The sequence below is a fragment of the Dasypus novemcinctus genome, chromosome 12 (genome assembly GCF_030445035.2).
Source record: "Dasypus novemcinctus isolate mDasNov1 chromosome 12, mDasNov1.1.hap2, whole genome shotgun sequence".
Classification (NCBI taxonomy): domain Eukaryota; kingdom Metazoa; phylum Chordata; class Mammalia; order Cingulata; family Dasypodidae; genus Dasypus; species Dasypus novemcinctus.
The window spans coordinates 100,266,099-100,285,920 of NC_080684.1; the positions used below are offsets into that span (position 1 = coordinate 100,266,099).

The 19,822-nt window shown below is 42.0% G+C and overlaps 1 protein-coding gene across 6 annotated transcripts in view; it reads left to right on the forward strand.

Moving 5' to 3' along the window:
• SGSM3 (small G protein signaling modulator 3) overlaps nucleotides 1–19,822 on the forward strand; it is a 51,907-nt gene that overhangs the window by 5,410 nt on the left and 26,675 nt on the right. For 2 of the 6 annotated variants that reach the window (XM_058309172.2, XM_058309170.2), the window contains exon 2: nucleotides 4,596–4,639. The exons of the other annotated variants lie outside the window; for them this stretch is intronic. The gene's annotated coding sequence lies outside the window, so the exon portion shown is untranslated. The remainder of the gene's footprint in view (nucleotides 1–4,595; nucleotides 4,640–19,822) is intronic. 6 annotated transcript variants of the gene reach the window in all.

The window sequence follows — 19,822 nt, forward strand, 5'->3', positions numbered from 1 at the left end:
CACCACAACCCTATGTAGTATTATGAATCCAGTGCCCACTTATAGGTGAAGACAAAACACAGGAAGACTTGTTCAGGGTCACAAAAGAAAGTGGAGAAGTCAGGATCTGAACCCTAGGTAGTCTGACTCCAGAGTTGTGCTCATCACCACCTACTTCATAGGGTTGTTTTGAAGATTAAATAAAATAACCTATGTAAAGTGACTGTGACAAGTATTCAATAAATATTAGCTATTTCAGTTAGCTTAGAGTATATAAAGCATTTCATATACATTTCCTCCATTGACTGTCCTAAGAACCCTGTGAATTAAGGCTTGTGTGATTATCTGTACTGGTGTCCTGTGATACTTCAACAAATTACTACAAGCTTAAACAATAAGTTTAAAGCAATAGAAATGTATTCTTTCTCAGTTCTGGATGCCACAAGTCCAAAATGAAGTCGCTAAGTTTATGTCCCTCTGAAGATTCTAGGGGAGAAATCTTCTTTGCCTCCTCCAGCTTCTGGTGGCACCATGCATTCCTTGTGTCTGCATCATTCCAGTTCTGCCTTTGTCTTCACATGGCCTTCTCCGTAGTGTCTCTTATAAGGACTCTTGTCATTGGACTTAGGGCCCACCCAGATAATCTAAGGTAATCTCATTTTGTGGTCCTTTAACCTAATTATATCTGCAAAGACCCTTTTTCCAAATACGGTCTTAATACTGCTGATTTAAACAGTCAGATTCATAAACATAACTCCTACGTGTAAGAATTACACTACCATTTTGGACTAACCCTGACAAAACAGTTGAACTTCTTGCCTTGTGTAGTCCCATAAATTCCTCTCACTGCTTTCTCTGCCCATGTTCCTTCTAGAAAAAGTCAATAAACTAGTCACATACTGTTTATCTTCACTGTTGCTCAGCAACCATTATTCATCTTTTTTTTTTAAGATTTATTTCTTTCCCTCCCCTTACCGCCCCCCACCTGCCCCCGTTGTCTGTTCTCTGTGTCTATTTGCTGCATCTTCTTCTTTGTCCCCTTCTGTTCTTGTCAGCGGCACAGGAATCTGTGTTTCTTTTTGTTGCATCATCTTGCTGTGTCAGCTTTCCGTGCCTGCGGCGCCATTCTTAGGCAGGCTGCACTTTCTTTCGCGCTAGGCGGCTCTCCTGATAGAGCGCACTCCTTGCGCGTGGGGCTCCCCTACGCGGGGGACACCCCTGTGTGGCAGGGCGCTCCTTGCGCGCATCAGCACTGCACATGGGCCAGCTCCACACGGGCCAAGGAGGCCTGGGGTTTGAACCGCGGACCTCCCATGTGGTAGACGGATGCCCTAACCACTGGGCCAAGTCTGCTTCCCCATTATGCATCTTTAATTGTCTTTATATCTCTTTCCTTTGGTGCTAATTTCAAACCATTCCTACATTTCTTCAGTGCTCTCTGCTGCCACTCACTTCAACTGGTTCACTTCAACTGTTGCCACTCACTTCAACTGGTTCACTTCAACTGCTGCCACTCACTTCAACTTCGTTCAACCCTCTCTGCTGCCACTCACTTCCACTAATGATTAGTCTCTGGCCTTAATGAAGATGGCATCTGTGATGGCTTGAAGCTGGATGGACCCCAGAAAATTATGTTCTTTTTTTAAATTAAAAAAAAATTTTTTTCTCTCCCCTTCTCCCCTGCCCCAGTTGTCTATTCTCTGTGTCCATTTGCTGCATGTTGTTCTTTTTTTTTTTTTTTGTCCGCTTCTTTTGTTGTCAGTGACACGGGAATTTGTTTCTTTTTTTTTTTTTTTTTAAGATTTCTTTCTTTTTTTTTCCTCTCCCCTTCCCCTCAGCACAGTTGTCTGTTCTCTGTGTCTATTTGCTGCGTCTTCTTTGTCAGCCTCTGTTGTTGCCAGCAGCACGGGAATCTGTTTTTTTGTTGTTGTGTCATCTTACTGTGTCAGCTCTCTGTGTGTGTGGCACCATTCCTGGGCAGGCTGCATTTTCTTTTGCGCTGGGCGGCCCTCCTTATGGGGCACATTCCTTGCGTGTGGGGCTCCCCTACGTGGGGACACCCCTGCGTGGCATGACATTCCTTGCATGCTTCAGCTCTGCACATGGGCCAGCTCCACACGGGTGAAGGAGACCCAGGGTTTGAACCACGGACCTCCCATGTGGTAGACGGATGCCCTAATCACTGGGCCAAGTCCGCCACCTATGTTTCTTTTTTTGTTTTTGTTGTTGTTGCGTCATCTTGCTGCGTCAGCTCTCTGTGTGTGTGGTGCCATTCTTGGGCAAGCTGCACTTTCTTTCACGCTGGGCGGCTCTCCTTACGGGGTGCACTCCTTGCGAGTGGGGCTCCCCTACACGGGGGGCACCCCTGCGTGGCATGGCACTCCTTGCATGCATCAGCACTGCGCATGGGCCAGCTCCACATGGGTCAAGGAGGCCCGGGGTTTGAACCGTGGACCTCCCATGTAGTAGACAGATGCCCTATCCACTGGGCCACGTCTGCTTCCCTACATTCTTTTTTTTTTATTTTTTATTTTATTTATTTCTCTACCCTTCCGCCCCACCCGTTGTCTGTTCTCTGTATCTATTTGCTGCGTGTTCTTCTTTGTCTGCTTCTATTGTTGTCAGTGGCATGGGAATCTGTCTTTCTTTTTGTTGCGTCATCTTCTTATGTCAGCTCTCTGTGTGTGCGGTGCAATTCCTGGGCAGGCTGCACTTTCTTTTGCGTTGGGCGGCTCTCCCTATGGGGCGCGCTCCTTGCATGTGGGGCTCCCCTATGCAGGGGACACCCCTGTGTGGCATGGCACTCCTTGTGCGCATCAGCACTGTCCGTGGGCCACACGGGTCAAGGAGGCCCGGGGTTTGAACCGCGAACCTCCCATGTGGTAGATGGACACCCTAACCACTGAGCCAAGTCTGCCTCCCCCTATGTTCTTAAAATTAGTCCATTCCTGTGGGTGTAAACCTGTTGTGGGCAAGAACTTTTGATTAGGTTAAGAACCTTTGATTATTTACTTCAGGAAGTCATGACCCAGGGTAGATCTTAATCCTCTTACTGCAGTCCTTTATGAGAGGCTGTAATTCAAGTTAAAGCCTAAGGCAACAATTACAAAAAGAAGTCTAAGGCAGAGCTATCTTGGTACATGGAGGTAGATAGATACTGAAATTGTTCAAGCAAAGACAGGCTGGCCACCAGGGAGGTAATGTGGGTTAATAATCCAATGGCTAGTTATACTACTGACCCTTGAGGCTCTCTCCAATTCTGTGATTGAAATCTAAGTCCTTACACTATACGCCCAATAATCTTTCTAGAGCAGACTGTCTTGCCTTTCTCTGCTTTCCCATCCTGGTCTCATATACGACCTCACTGCCTTTATGCTGCCATTATCTCTGCCTGGAATGTTTTTTCCCCAGACCTGCTTCACTCAGTCCGTCACCTTCTTCAAGTCTCTGCACAAATTTCACCTTTTCATTGAGTCTTCCTTGAGCACCTAATTGAAAGTAACAACTTCTGAAACTCCCTGTCCATTTTCTTGCTTCATTTTACTTTACAGCACTATTTACCACATCATATACAATATGTTTTCATATTTTTTAATCACTTGTTTCCATTCTAGAATGCCATATCCTTGAAAGAATAGATTTTATCTGTCCAAGTCTCTGCTTTCAGTTCTTCAGGGTGTCCCCTTAGGAGTAGAATTGGCAATTGGTCATATGAGAATTGTTTAATTTTCAGTTTTCTGAGGAACTACCAAACTGCTTTCCACAGTGGGTGCACCATTTTATATTCCCATCAACAGTGTACAAGGCTTACTATTTTGCTGCTGTATTATGTTTTAACCCTGGCTGCCTCCCACTAGGCTTCCTATCCCAGGCCAAGATATTTTGTTCCTTTGCACTCACGGTCAACTTTGTGGTCTTTTTTGGAAATTGTGCTGCAAAATTGACAACTGCAGTTGTTCTAGGCAGTGTGGTATAGTGGAATTGCTTAGGAATCAGTCCTGTTTGTAAAGGCAAGAGTTTTAATCTCTGTGAGCCCTAGTTTACTGAGGTGTAAAATGATGCATGTGAGAGTGCTTAGAAGTATGGATTTTGCTTAATAAATATTATTTTTCTTTCATTCTCACCTTCCTTTTAATACCTTCATGTACTCACTGCTGCAAAATAAAAATAGGTTTGGATTACCATTCTCAAAGATTATTATGTAGGTATTTTCTTATCTATCAATGAAAAATTCCTCTTAATTTTATAAATATAGTCAAATAAATGATTCAAAGAATAAGATTGTTGACATCTATGGTTTAATTATATGAAGGAAAGGGACTTTCTTAACTATATTTGTGATATGCTCCTTTTAAGTGCTTTAAGCTCCTGTTATCAATATAAAACTTTGAATATATATTTCTCAGTAACCTTTTTTGCCAGTCATCTCTCAAGTAGCTTTATTTTCTCCAAAGACTCTTGCCTGCTCCTTTTTGGAGCTACCTGAATGTTGGGTTGGAGTTAGCTAACAATTATATTTCACTGTTACTCCCCAGGGATTGTTGTGTCTACCCTGAGTGGGTATGACAGAAGGTTCATGCAGCTTACTTGCTTTTGCTTTCCTTATCACCATTCAGGTACTGCCAGGCTGTAAATATTGGAGAAGTGCTCCTGGACTTGGGTAAGCAACCAGATTACCACTTAGGTAATTAATTATTTTACATGAAGACCTAGAGTTGATGAGCATGGTTCAGAAGTCTGCAGAGGATAGCTTGATTTTACTGGGACTGCTGCCCAGGAAAGGAAGTGTTGGACCTTGGCTTGCTGATTTCTGGAGTAAGGGTACTATTTCACTGTTCTGTGTTTCCACAGTCTGTGTTTTACCTGCATAGTCACACCTAGATCTCACCTAAAGGAACACTCTGTTTTTGATCACAAAGAAAATATTGACTCAGGGAAGGGAAAGGAGTCCCAGAGGTGAATCAGAGGGAGTAGGGGTGGAACGACAGGTAGAGTATGGTTATTGGAGAATTATTTCTTCTGCTGCTGATGCCAGTTTAGGGGAGGCAGTTGAGAAATTTGGATGATATAGTGGGTTTTCACCATCTCAGATGTCTTTGCCACTGAAGAGGATACAGAGGCTACTGGAGTGGGAAGCCAGTTCTAGAAGTTTAGTGCTGTTAGCTGTCTTATCGCATGGTTTGGTAGGGCCCAAAATTAGAGACTTTATTTACATACTGCCAGATAATTGCTTCATTTAGCAACATGTTCAAGGAGAAAGCATGGTGTGTTCTAAGATCTGGGAAAAAGTATACTGGAAAAAAGTATGTTGTGTTGAGGAGCAAGGAGAGATAGATGTTGAGAGAGGAGGCCAGAATGGTCAGCAGGGGCTGCTAGATCACGCAGGATCTTATAAGCCATGTTAATAAATTTGGACTTTTTCCTAAAAGAAAAAAAAAGAGTTTTATAGAGAGCAAGGAAAAGACCAGATGCTTTTAAAAAAGGATTTCTAAAACTGCGGGGTGGAGAATAGATTGTAGGGAAAGGGGAGGGGGCAAGACTGGAGGCAGAGACCTCAGTTGACAGACAGACGTCTTGTATCATGATGAAAAAAGGGCAGCCCCATCTGAAAACTAGCAACAGGTTGAAGAGAAAAAGAAAGTTTTAAAAAGCATTTAGGAAAGGCCTAGTAGTTGAGGGGATGGAGGTGGCTCTTCCCTAGGAAACAGTTTCCTCACTGTCCTTCCTTATGGTCCTGGGCACTGCACTGCATATCCTACAGCAACTCCTTGTCTCAGGCATCCACAAACTTGACTGGTGTCACAAAGCATTCTGCAGGAGAGCTCTGCGAGCTGCTTTCTACTCACAGGGCAAGTTCTGGGATGGCAAGTCTGTATGAGTATCCTGGTTCAGTATTTCTCTTTGCTACTTTTTAAAAAAATAATAATAATAATAAACTTTATTTTTAGAGAATTTTTAGATTCACAGCAAAATTATACCAAAAATTTGGGGAGTCCCCATATACCTGCCTCCCCCATGCACACACATGATTTCCCCTATTATTAACATCTTACATTAGTGTAGTACATTTGTTACAATTGATGAACCAATATTGAAGCATTGCTACTAACCAAAGTCTATGGTTTATATTATATTGTACACTTTGTGCTATACAATTTAATAGGCTTTTAAAAAATTTCTCCCCCCCCTCCATTGTCTGCTCTCTGTCCATTTGCTGCACATTCTTCTGTTTCTGCTTGTCTTCTCTTCTCGTCTTCTCTTTAGGAGGCACTAGGGCCTGATCCTGGGACCTCCAACATGGGAGAGAGGCACTCAATTGCTTGAGCCACCTCAGCCCCTTGGTTTGTTGGGTCTCTCATTGTCTTTCTTCTGTGTCTCTTTTTGTTGCCTCATCTTGTGGTGTCAGCTCATGGCATGGGCCAGCTCTCTGTGGTGTGGGCCAGCTTGCCTTCACCAGGAGACCCCAGGAACTGAACCTGGGACCCCCTATATAGACAGGAGCCCAATCGCCTGAGTCACATCTGCTTCCCTTTTTTCCTTTTTTTTTAAAAAAAGTCTATCTGTTGAGTGTCTCATAGTGTTCATCCATTGTTTTCCTGATATTATTTCTTTCTCTGTGTTTTTCTCTATCACCTTGAGGATATTGAGGAACATTTATAAAGTCTTTGTCTGATATGTCTAGAATTTGGCCTTCGTTGCTGATGGTTTCTGGATTTTTATCTTGTATCTTTGAATGGACAATCATTTCCTGTTTTATATTTGTCTTATCATCATTTGTTGCACACTATACATTTTAGTATTTTAAAGTGTTAACTCTGGGATTTAGTGCCTGTGCCCTCTGTTCTTTAAGTTTGTGTCCTGCTAGTGATAGGACAATTTCTTTGAGTGCTAGGAGTTTACAGAAACAAGCAAATCAATGCAAAAAACACCTTTCACAGTCTTTACAAATTGGTTCTGCCTTGTTTGGTGCTCTCCTTTAGAATTTAGCTCTCCTGTCCAGGTCAGCCTGAGATGAATGTAAAGTGCAGGGTCCTTTTTATCTTTTCTGAGCCTGTATCTTGTCCTAGGCTTGTGCTTACTCTTAACCTTAGGCATTCCCCTGTTTACAGGAATTTGCTTGCCTGTTCTGTTCCCTGTGAAATAGACTTTCTCTGCCTCCCTGTGATTGTAAGATTTTAACAAGTCCTCCAGGCTTTAAAATGGTGCTCTGTTGTCTGGGCTTTAGCAAGCTCTCCAGGTGATTCTGATTCACTGTGTAGTTTGAGAACTCTGATTGACATCATTTAAGGGAGAGGAAACAACATAAAACGCCATGAAACTCCATGTCTTGCTGAAGAGCAGCTTGTATTTTTAAAAGTAGTCATTTTATATACCTGTATAGAAAATGAGATCAGCTGATAAAAACTTAGTCAGGGAAGCGGACTTGGCCCAATGGATAGGGCATCCACCTACCACATGGGAGGTCCACAGTTCAAACCCCAGGCCTCCTTGACCCGTGTGGAGCTGGCCCATGTGCAGTGCTGATGCGCACAAGGAGTGCCATGTGACGCAGGAGTCCTTGTAGGGGACCTTGTAGGGGAGCCCCACGCACAAGGAGTGCACCCAGTAGGGAGAGCCGCCCATCGCGAAAGAAAGTGCAGCCTGCCCAGGAATGGTGCCGCACACACGGAGAGCTGACACAGCAAGATGACACAACAAAAAGAAACACAGATTCCCAGTGCCACTGATAAGAATAGAAGCGGTCACAGAAGAACATGCAGCAAATGGACACAGAGAGCAGACAAGGGGGGGGCGGGGAGGATAGGGGGGAGAGGGAGAGAGGAGAGAAAGAAATAAAAAATAAATCTTTAAAAAACAGTCATTACATAATCAGTTGAAATCACTTACCTTAAGATGTCAATTAAATGGTTACAAGCCCAGTATTCCATATTACATGAGAATTCCAACACCCTTCCCAAGGTTTTTCTCAAGTTTTAATTTATTTAATCCTCATAACAACCTTATAAAGTAGGAATTACTATCCCTGCTTTGACCTTTGATTTTCCCTCAAACAATGCTCAAGGCTCTTATGAGTGGAGGAAGATTTGTGATGACAAAGGGGTTTTACCTTGCAACAACACAATTTACCTTGGGTTTTAGACTGTCTTTTTCAGAGGTAGGAGGCTCTTAGCCACCACCCTTCAAGTCCCCCCACTCTCCCTATCCACTTGGCATACACAGTAGAAATGTGTCGTAGGCCACTTTGCTGTACAGGATGAATGTAGCTCCTTATCTTGTCTTTGGATTTCTTTTCTCCTCCACCCTGAAGTTCCTGCCACCTCTCTTTTCTGCTTTCTCCCACATCCAAATTTCTATCAATTTCTTTTGCTAGGCAGTGGATATGTCTCATTTCTTTTAATCTGTGACTTTCAGACTTACCTTGTACCTACAATGAATTTACGGAGGTGTTTTCCCAAACAAATATAATCCCCTCTCTGAGTAGCATTTTGGGTCAGCTATTAAAATAATTTTTCTCTGTGCTATTAATTATAATAGATATTACAGAATTTTAAGTTGACTCTATGGGTCATTAGGTTAATTTCCTTGCTTCAGATGGCAGCATATTAAACTCTAATAGTGATAATTTATTAACCTAATCTCATACTTTGATAGTGCTTTATATTTACAGAGCTTACACAATAATGTAGAAAAAGCAGAATTTTTATCCAAACCCAAACAAGACAGATATGTTAATTTTATTTAAAAATATCTTCAGAGGAAACGTTTCTCATAGCATAGCATTGCTTTTATTGCAAAAAATCACTGTGAATTATTTAAATGTCCATTACTAGCCGTATAGATTAGTAAATCATAGAACGCATGATTATAAAGACTGCATAGTTACTGGGAAAATACTGATAATTTTATGTTCAGTAGAAGAAAAATGTATGACCCCAGGCCAGGGGAGGACTGGACTGGGAAGGAAAATCAGGACACCTGGAAGCATTTATGTAAAAGTAGATTCAGAAATAGCATGTCTCCCGTTTAGGGCCTATTTTGTAAATTGCTGTACTTCTCTGGTCTCCTTTCCTTTAAACTGCTTTCCTTAAACTGCTTTTAATGGCTTTTATAGGGGTGAAGGTGTTTCACTTCAGTATCCTAGGAAGCTACCACAACCCCGTGTGAAGTGAGACTGCTGGGAATTTTGTTCAGCCTTAAAAAAAAAAAAAGATTTGGAAACCTGAGTTTCAGACTGTTGTCAGTTCTTTTTCCAGTGATTACTTAGACTATTAGTGGGAGAGGTGTGTTACAGTAATTTGAAAAATGCCAGACTTTACCTCCTAGCAGCTTAGGAAGTTCCTGATTTCACAGATTACAAAGATGTCAAATAGCTGTGTCTAATAGTTTGCACTTTTTTTCTTTCAGTTTTGCTTTCCTTGATTTTGTGCAAGCATTCCATCCCTGTGGAGATATATTTGAGATGATTAGTAGCTCTGTCAAAAGAATAGTGGAAGGCAAGATTTAGAAAAGGTGTATGGCTGCATGAATCCTCAGAGATTCATTTGTGCACCTCAGAAAATAACTCAGAGATGACGCATTCGTATTTCTTAATGGTCTACTCTACTTATACTGTAATTATTTTTTAATTGTGATATAATTAACATACCATAGAAGTCACTCTTTTAAGTGTTCAATTCAGTGGTTTTTAGTATATTGATAAGTTTTGCAGTGATCATCACTATCTAATTCCAGAACATTTTCATCAACCCATAAAGAAACCCCAAACGCATTAGTAGTTACTCACCATTTCCCCTTTTCTCCTAAAAATAGACTAATCTGTTTTTTGTCTCTGTGGATTTGCCTCTTTTGGATATTTCATATAAATGGAATCATATAATATGTGGTCTTTTTTAATGACTGGCTTCTTTTACTGAGTATAATGTTTTCTAGGTTCATTCATGTTGTAGCATGTATCAGTACTTCTTTTCTTTTAATGGCCAAATAATATTCTTTTGTATAATTATATCACGTTTTTTTGTTATTTATTATTTTTTTGTACCATATCTTTTTTTTTATTCCTTCATTAGTTGATGGTCTTTTGGGTTGTTTCCACTTTGTGGCTATTAGGAAAAATGCTGCTGTGAACATTCATGTAAAGTTTTTGTGTGATGTGATTATTTTTGAACATTACTTCTGTGCTTTTCCAACCGAGAACATTAAAAATCAAGACCAGTAAACCCTATACTCCTACCACCTAACCCAGCCAGATTCATTTTTTCTCAAATTTAATCATGTATTCATTTTTTAAATTAGAGCAGTTGTAATTTTGTAGCCGGATTTTCTCTAGGTTCTTGGCTAAGCTAAAAGAAATGAATTTTGAGAGCAAGCTGGGTTAGTTAGGCTAGTAATTTATTTTCCTTATTATTTATAAAGATTTATTCATTTATTTATCCCTTTACCCCACCATTGTTTTTGTGCTGTCTGTCTGCTTTCTCTGTCCATTTGCTGTGTTTTGTGTCAGCTTGTCTTCTCTTTAGACAGTACTGGACTGGGAGCTGATCCTGGGACCTTCTGGAGTGGGAGAGAGGTGCTCAATCTCTTTCACCACCTCAGCTTCTTGGTCTCCTGTGTTTCTTATTGTCTCTGCACTGTGTCTCTTCTTATTGCATCATCTTGCTGTGCCAGCTCTCTGCACGGGCCCACACTCCTGCACAGGTCAGCTTGCTGTGCGGACTAGCTTACCTTCACCAGGAGGCCCCAGGAATCAAACCCTGGGCCTCCTATATGGTAGGTAGATGGGAGCCCAATCCCTTGAGCCACATCATCTGCTTCCCATGGCAGTAATTTATTAGGGAATAGTGAAAAGAGAAATGGGAGAAAATAACAGATCATGGGTCCCAGGTAGAGAAAAATAGGCTGAAGAGGGATAAAGAGGCCTGATTTACAGACTGCAATTCCCCATTATAGATTATAAATCCCCAGGTCTACTTACATGTTCATCATGGTGGCGGGGGGGAGGTGAGGGTAGCAGTCATAAAACGAGACGGCGAAAACGGCAAGAGCAGTACTGGCTTGCCCTTTGTACTTGCTTTTTTTTTTCTTTTTCAGATTCATTTATTTTATTTTATTTCTTTCTCTCCCCTCCACCCCCCCCCCCCCCCCCCGCCCCATTGTCTGCTCTCTGTGTCCATTCGCTGTGTGTTCTTCTGTGACCGCTTCTATCCTTATCAGCGGCACTGGGAATCTGTGTTTCTTTTTGTTGCGTCATCTTGCTGTGTCAGCTCTCCGTGTGTGCGGCGCCATTCTTGGGCAGGCTGTACTTTCTTTCGCGATGGGCAGCTCTCCTTATAGGGTGCACTACTTGCGCGTGGGGCTCGCCTATGGGGGGGACACCCTGGCATGGCACAGCACTCCTTGTGCACATCAGCACTGCTCATGGGCTAGCTCCACAAGGGTCAAGGAGGCCCGGGGTTTGAACCTTGGACCTCCCATGTGGTAGGCGGACGCCCTAACCACTGGGCCAAGTCTGCTTCCCTGTGCTTGCTTTCTAAACCATTAATTTTTCCACCTCTTTGCTAATGACAGGGGAGGTGTCCCATCTGTTTGCTGTTTTGATTGATTACCCCACTCATCAATCTCCTAGGAAGGCCCAATGATAAGGCCTCTGGAGAATACTCAGGGCTTCTCCTGGCTTCCAGAGGAATGGTGGAATCTCGCACGTTCTTCTAGCAGCCATCTTGGGGGCACCGATGTCCATGTGGACTTCTTGCCAGGATCCAGATCTGGCTATTGATTCCCTAACTAGCCTGTTTCATTTTTACAGAAACAGGTTTATTTTTTATATTACCTTCATCCTATATGTATTATTTAATTTAGAATGGTTGAAATCATATACTATTTTCATACTAATAACTCTGCTTTCTTCTGTTCCTTGTTCAGCCCACTCCAGTTGAATGTTAGCCTCACCATTAAAGTGAAAAATTTTTGTAAAGATCTTTAACAGCCTTCACCTTGCCAAACCGATGATCAACTCTCTGCCCTCATATTACTTGACCTCTTAAGTAGCACTTGACACTGATCTTCACTCTCTCCTTCTAGAAACACTCTTCTCTTGGTTTCCCCAAAACTGCACACTACTAGTTTCCTTCGACCTCACTGGCCACTCCTAAAATTTTATTTCCTGACTTTTCTTCCCTCTAACCTCTAAATGTTTGGTTGTTCCATATTTGGTCCTAGGCTCCTGTTTACTTTCCTGGCTGCTCAAGCAAATACCTTGAAATGGGTTAGGTTAAACACAGGGTTTTTATTTGCTCATGGTTTTGAGGTTAAGAGAAAGTTCAAATCAAGGTGACACTTTCTCCCCTAAGATTTTAGTGTTCTGGGGCTGGCTCCCGGCCATCTTTCGTCCTTAGTTGTCACACGGCAGCGTCTCCTGGTCTCTCCCTTCTCTTCTGGATTCCATTGATGTTCAGCTTCTGGCTGTTCTTTCTGTGGCTTTTCTCTCTTTCTGAATTTCATTCTGTTTATTAAGGACTCCAATAATAGGATTCACACCCATCCTGATTGAGTTGAGCCACACCTTAACAAAGTAACCTCATCAAATGGTCCTACTTACAATGGTTTCACACCCACAGGAATATATTAAGTTTAAGAACAGGTTTACTTTAGCTGGTGGCGATGGGGTTTCTGGACTATGCTCCAGGGCTGGGAGTTGTCTTATCGCCTCCTATATGTTTGATCGAGCTGTAGTCAATAAAGGCTAGTTTGTGCATGTAAAAAAAAAGTGTGTTTTTCTGGGGTATATCCAACTTAAAACTACCACAGTACCCTACTCTATATTCTCTCCTGGGTGATGACCTCTAGTTTTAGTTCTGTTATATGTTGATGGCTCCCAAATTTGTATCTCCAGTCCTGACTTCTCTGAACTCCATTCCCATACATGTAATTGCCTACTTGACTTCTCCACTTAGATGTGTAATAGGCATCCTAATTTAACATGGCCAAAGCCAAGCCTTGACTTCTAACCCTGAAACCTGTTTCCCCTGAATCTTTCCCATCTGGTAACTAGAAGTTCTTAGGCAAAAAAAAAAAAAAAAACCTAGCAGTCATCATTGACTGTCTTTCCATTATCTGCTTCTGCCCCTCCAAGTTTTATCTAGAATCTAGTCACTACTTACCATCTCAGCTACTTTAGAACAGGATACCAACTCTCATTTGGACAAAAGTAATAGCTTCCACCCTTAACCCCTCTGTCATTCATTCTTCACATAGCAACCAATACAATTTCTTTTTTTTTTCTCTCCCCCCCCCCAGTTGTCTGCTCTCTGTGTCCATTCACTGTATGTTCTTCTGCGACTACTTCTATCCTTATCAGCAGCACTGGGAATCTGTGTTTCTTTTTGTTGCGTCATCTTGTTGTGTCAGTTCTCCATGTGGCACCATTCTTGGGCAGGCTGCACTTTCTTTCGCGCTGGGCAGCTCTCCTTACAGGGAGCACTCCTTGCACGTGGGGCTCCCCTACGCAGGGGACACCCCTGCATGGCACGGCACTCCTTGCGCGCATCAGCACTGCGCATGGGCCAGCTCTACACGGGTCAAGGAGGCCTGGGGTTTGAACCATGGACCTCCCATGTGGTAGGCGGATGCCCTATCCATTGGGCCAAGTCCACTTCCCAATATGATTTCTGTAAAAGCCTGAGTCAGTCATGTCATTCTCTAGGTCAAAGCTCTTCAATGGGAGCGGATGTGGCTCAAGCAGTTGGGCACCCACCTTCCCACATGGGAGGTCCCAGGTTCAGTTCCCGATGCCTCCTAAAAAAAAGAAAAGAAAAGAAGATGCACAGACAACAAGTGCGCACAACAAATACACACAACAAGCTGACTCAACAAACAGACAAACGAAGGAGCCATTTTGGGAGGAGGAAGCTCTTCAATGGTTTCTGTTACACAAAAAGTCCACAGTCTTCCATGACTAGGAGACTCTACATAATCCAGTTCTTGCCCCTCTCTCTACATTACCTGCTGCTTTCCCTTCGTCACTCTACCTCTGGGCACACCTGCCTTTTAGTTTCTCAAGGTAACCAATTCTTTTTCTATCTTAAGGCCTTTGCACATGCTGTTTCCTCTGCCTGGACTGCTCTTCTAGATCTTTCAGAGCCAGCTCTTTCTCACCAGTCTGTTATTCATTGAAATGTCTTCTCCTCAGGAAGGCCTTCTCCTATCACCAATCAAAAATAACCCCCCTGCCCCTACCTGCCACCCTGTAACCTATTAGTTTGTTTTACTTTCTTCATAGCACATGGTATTACTCTCTGAAATTATCTTATTCATTTATTTGCTTATTATTATCTGTTTCTGTCACTAATCATAATAGCCGCTGCTATTTATTGAGCACTTACTATCTACCAGGTATTGTGATAGGTATTTTATTTGCTTTTTTTCATTTAATCCTGATAGGTAATAGATATTAGTATCTCATTTTATAGCTGAGGGACTGCAGGTCCATGAGAACAAGAATTTTGTCTGCTATCTCCCCTGCATATGGAACAGTATTGTCAGTATTGTGGTTGCTCAAAAAATAGTTGTTGGTTGAATAGATGAGTGAAAGTCTCCCCACTTAATATCTAGCTCTGACAGCTTCTCAAAGACTTACTTGTATATCCAGTTACCTATTTCATATCTCCTCTTGGATTTCTAATAGGTATTATAAATTGTCCTATAACTCTTAATTTCCCCCTCCCCCAAACCTGCTTCTTTTCCCATCTACACCATAATAGTATATATCATCATAAACCCAGAAGTTCATGCTAGAACCCAAGGCCTTGCGTTTTTTCCTTTTTTTAACAAATCAATTTTATTGATACATATTATAAAGAATAAATCCATCTAAAATGTATAATCAGTGGTATTTGGTATAATCACGTAGTTGTGCATTCAACTTCAGTCATTATTAGAACACTTTCATTATTCCAATAATAATAAAAAATGAGGAACAGACAAATTGCATCATCTCAATGTCTCTGTTTCCCCTGCCATACATAGCTGCTATTGTTTGTCTCACTAGTTTATTAGTATTTATATTTTGTAAAAATAGTTTTATATAAGCAATATTCCTCATAATCATATTTCACATGAGATTCACTGTTATACAGTCCCAGGTTATATTTTTTAGCTTTCCTTGTAGTAATATACATGACCTTAGACTTTCCCTTTCAACCACTGTCATACCTGTATAATAGCTCTGCTTCTTACAAATATTATGATGTGCTTTCACCGTTTTTATTCATTTCCAAAGATTTACAAACAACCTTTTACCAGTTCTGCACAGGTTAATCATCAGCTTTCCATTCTCTAACCTCATCCTATTTTCTGGTAACTATATTGTAATTATTAACTCCATGAGTTTACATAATATATATTTTTTAAAGATTTATTTTTATTTATTTATTTCCCCTCTCGTCGTTTTTGCACTCGCTGTCTGCTCTCTATGTCCATTGGCTGTGTACTCTCTGTGTCTGCTTGTCTTCTCTTCTCATCTTCTTTAGGAGGCACAGGGAGCTGATCCTGGGACCTCCAATGTGGGAGAGAGGCACTCAATCGCTTGAGCCACCTCAGCTCCCTGGTTTGTTGTGTCTCTTGTTGTCACTCCTCTTTGTCTCTTTTTTTGCACCAGCTTACTGTGTGAGCCAGCTCGCCTTCACCAGGAGCCCCAGGAGACGAGCCCAGGACTTCCCATATGGTAAACAGGAGCCCAATAGCTTGAGCCACATCAGCTTCCCTACGTAATATATTTAGTTCATAATAGCACATTCATACAGTATTTGTCCTTTTTTGTCTGGCTTGCTTCGCTCAGCATAATGCCCTCCAGGTTCATTCATGTTGTCATATCTTCACGATTTTATTTCTTCTTACAGCTGCGTAATATTCCATTGTGTGTATACCACAGTTTGTCTATCCATTCATTGGTTGATGGACACATGGGTTGTTTCCACCTTTTGGCAATCATGAATAATGCCACTGTGAACATTGGTGTGCAGATGTCTGTTTGTATCCCTGCTCTCACTTCTGGGTATATACCCAGAAGTGGTATTGCCAGGTCACATGGCAAGTCTATAATCAACTTCCTTAGGAACTACCAAGGCCTCGCTTTTGATTTCTCCCTTCTCTTATTCCCCACATCCAACCTAGCAGCAAGTCCTGTTGGTTCTACTTTTTTCTTTTCAGAGTATAATTTTATTTGAGAGCGGAATAAAGACTAGGAAACATATCTTGTTTGTTTTTTTTGTTTTGTTTTGTTTTTTTAAAGATTTATTTATTTATTTAATTCCCCCCCCTCCCCTGGTTGTCTGTTCTTGGTGTCTATTTGTTGCGTCTTGTTTCTTTGTCTGCTTTTGTTTCTTTGTCCGCTTCTGTTGTCATCAGCGGCACAGGAAGTGTGGGCGGCGCCATTCCTGGGCAGGCTGCACTTTCTTTTCATGCTGGGCGGCTTTCCTCACGGGCGCACTCCTTGTGCGTGGGGGCTCCCCCACGCGGGGGACACCCCTGCGTGGCAGGGCACTCCTTGCGCGCATCAGCACTGCGCATGGCCAGCTCCCCACAGGTCAAGGAGGCCCGGGGTTTGAACCGCGGACCTCCCATATGGTAGACGGACGCCCTAACCGCTGGGCCAAAGTCCGTTTCCCTCATATCTTGTTTTAAACTGACTCTTTATCGCTTCCCCAAGGAATTTTTTTTTTGAGTTGCCAGGGATTCAACCTGGGACCTCGTATGTGGGAAGCCGGCGCTCAACCACTGAGCCACATCACCTGAGTTGGCCCTTTTGTCTGTTTGCTTGTTGTTTTTGTTTTGTTTTGTTTTTAGAAGGTACTGGGAACCAAACCTGGGACCCCCCCCCCCATATGGGAAATAGGCACTCAACTGCTTGAGCCACATCTGTTCTCTCTCCAGGGAATGATTTATGTATGATGTCAGAAGTGTAAACCATGCAGCTACTGAAACAGCTTTTGCTCTGTGTTTGCCCAGTTCACCTGTTAAAACTAGGGCAGGCTGTTCCCCTGCAGTGGGGGGTAGTGATAAAGTCTGACACGTGTAGATGTTAAGGTATATCCAAGATGTTACAATCTCGGTTAGAGTAAATTTTACTTTTCTTGGATTGGGTTTTTTCCCCCTTTAAATTTGCTGATTTACATGGGGAAACGGACTTGGCCTAGTGGTTAGGGCATCCGTCTACCACATGGGAGGTCCGTAGTTCAAACCCCGGGCCTCCTTGACCCGTGTGGAGCTGGCCCATGCGCAGTGCTGATGTGCGCAAGGAGTGCCCTGCCACGCTGGGGTGTCCCCCGCGTAGGGGAGCCCCACGCGCAAGGAGTGTGCCCTGTAAGTGTGCCCTATAAGGAGAGCTGCCCAGCGTGAAAGAAAGTGCAACCTGCCTGCCTAGGAATGGTGCCGCACACACAGAGAGCTGACACAACAAGATGGCACAACCAAAGGAAACACAGATTCCCGTGCTGCTGACAACAACAGAAGCGGACAAAGAAACAAGATGCAGCAAATAGACACAGAGAACAGACAACCGGGGTGGGGGGGAGGGGAGAGAAATAAATAAATAAATCTTTAAAATAAATAAATAAATAAATTTGCTGATTTACAGTAGATCCCATGAGGAAAGGACTCATACCATTTTATTTATTCTAGAAAGCGGCCTGCCCAGTGCAAAGGATGCAGTGCTAAGGGGGATGGGGAGGGACTTCGATGAATCAACTTTCTATACCATAGCTATTTAGCATGACTGGAGTAAAAGAAAAAGCCTCTCAAATTCAATAAGTAGATGGAGAGTTTTGAAATCCTTGGAATGGAGGTGTCTATCATGATGCATGATGATGCAAACACCAGAGTCTTAGTGGGCTGGGGAAGGAAGAGAAGAGATAGGGGTCCTGTGGGTAGTGACGCGGGACACTGCTTTGAGGGCATTCCACATAAGTATCTCAGTTTGGGCTGAAGATTTTCCATTTCTAACTCCTGAGCAGGGAGCAATACTTAACACTGGTAGTTTTTCTTTTGCCACCTGATGAGTGTTATGAGACCATCACTTCAACCAATGGGGTCAGTCCAGAGAATATAGCACATGCTAGTTTACTTTCTGTTCAATAATTTTAGAAAATAGAACCGATTTTATTTTGGTCAGAAGGGGCTTGAATGAGTGACTTTAACACACACACACACCACAAACAACTTTGGAAACTGACTTTAAAAAATAGTTTGCAATCTCATCTGTCCTGAATTCCTTGGGTTAGAGGACTGGTCATCTCCACAAACTTCAGGTTCCAAGGGTGAAACTGATTCATGGAGAAGGGTTATTTATATTAATTATTCACTTATCTTCATCTCCACCATGACCACTTTAGTCTCAGCCCCCATCATCTCTTTCTTGGACTTTATTCTAAATTTGTCTCCTTGCCTCCATTCTTGTCTCTTTATAAACCATTTGCCATCCAGCAGCCAAAGTGGTTTTTAAAACATGTTAGATCACACCACTGCCATGTTTAGAACTCTCTTGTGGATTCCCCTTGTCCTGAAAATAAAATCTAAATCCTTCAGTATGGCTTGCAATCCCCTGGTGATTGGAGTGTGTCCACCTCTCCAATTTCATCTCTTACCATTGTCCCCCTTGTTCATTACATTTTGCTTACACTGGGCTCCTTTCTGTTCCTTCACAGTCTTTCCTTTCTCGGAGCCTTTGGACTAGCCATTTCTTCTGCCCATGCTCTCTACCCCTAGGTCTTTGCAGGACTGGCTCCATCTTATCCTTGAGGTTTCTGCTCAAATGGCATCTCAGAGAGTCCTTGTCTAGATTCAGGAGCACATCACTCTTTTTTATTTGTTCAGAGCACTTTACCACACTCTAGAATTCTCATTTATTTATCCATTTATTTGTTTTCTGTTTGGCTTGCCCCCTTCTACATTGTAAATCTCTGTTGCCCTAGCATATAATATTAGAGAAATATTTGGGGATTGAATGAATGAATGATATACACGTATCTTTGTATACATACTATATTATAATATATTTTCACTTGATGTTAGGTCATAAATGGTATCCATGTTTTTTATACTCTTCTCTGGCTTTTTTTACTCAGCATAGTATTTTTTTCTTGTTGTGTGTTATTAAGATATAATTTACATACTGTAAAATTCTCCCTTTTTTGTGCAGGTACTACAAGTTCTGACAAATGCATAAAACCATGTAATCACTAACACAATCAAGATTAGAACAGTTCTAATCATCCAAAAAAAAATTTCCCTGTGCCCCTGTGTAGTCAACTCCTCTTACCACTCCCATCCTGTGGAAACCACTGGTTTCTTTTCCACTCCTTATGGTTTTGCTATTTCAGGAATGTCATATGAATTGAATTATTCCATAAGTAACCTTTTGGGACTGTCTTCTTTCCTTAGCTAATGCATTTGAGATTCATCCCTATCAGTTCATTCCTTTTTTTTTTGGCAGAGTAGTATTCCATTATATGGCACTAGGGTAGTTTTTAGTTTTTGACAGTTACAGATAAAGCTGCCATAAACATTCATGTACAGGTTTTTGTGTAAACCTAAGTTTTCATATCACTTTGATACCTAGGATTGGGATTGCTGGGTTGTATGGTAAGTATATGTTTAACTTCATAAGAAACTGCCAAACTGTTTTCCAAAATAGCTGTATCCCACCAAACAGTATGTATGAGAGCTCTGGTTACTCTGAATACTCACGAGCACTTGGTATTTTTGGTTAAAAAAATTTTTTTTAGCTATTTTAATAGTTGTATGGTAGTATCTTTTGTGGTTTTAATTTGTATTTCCCTTATGAATAATGCTT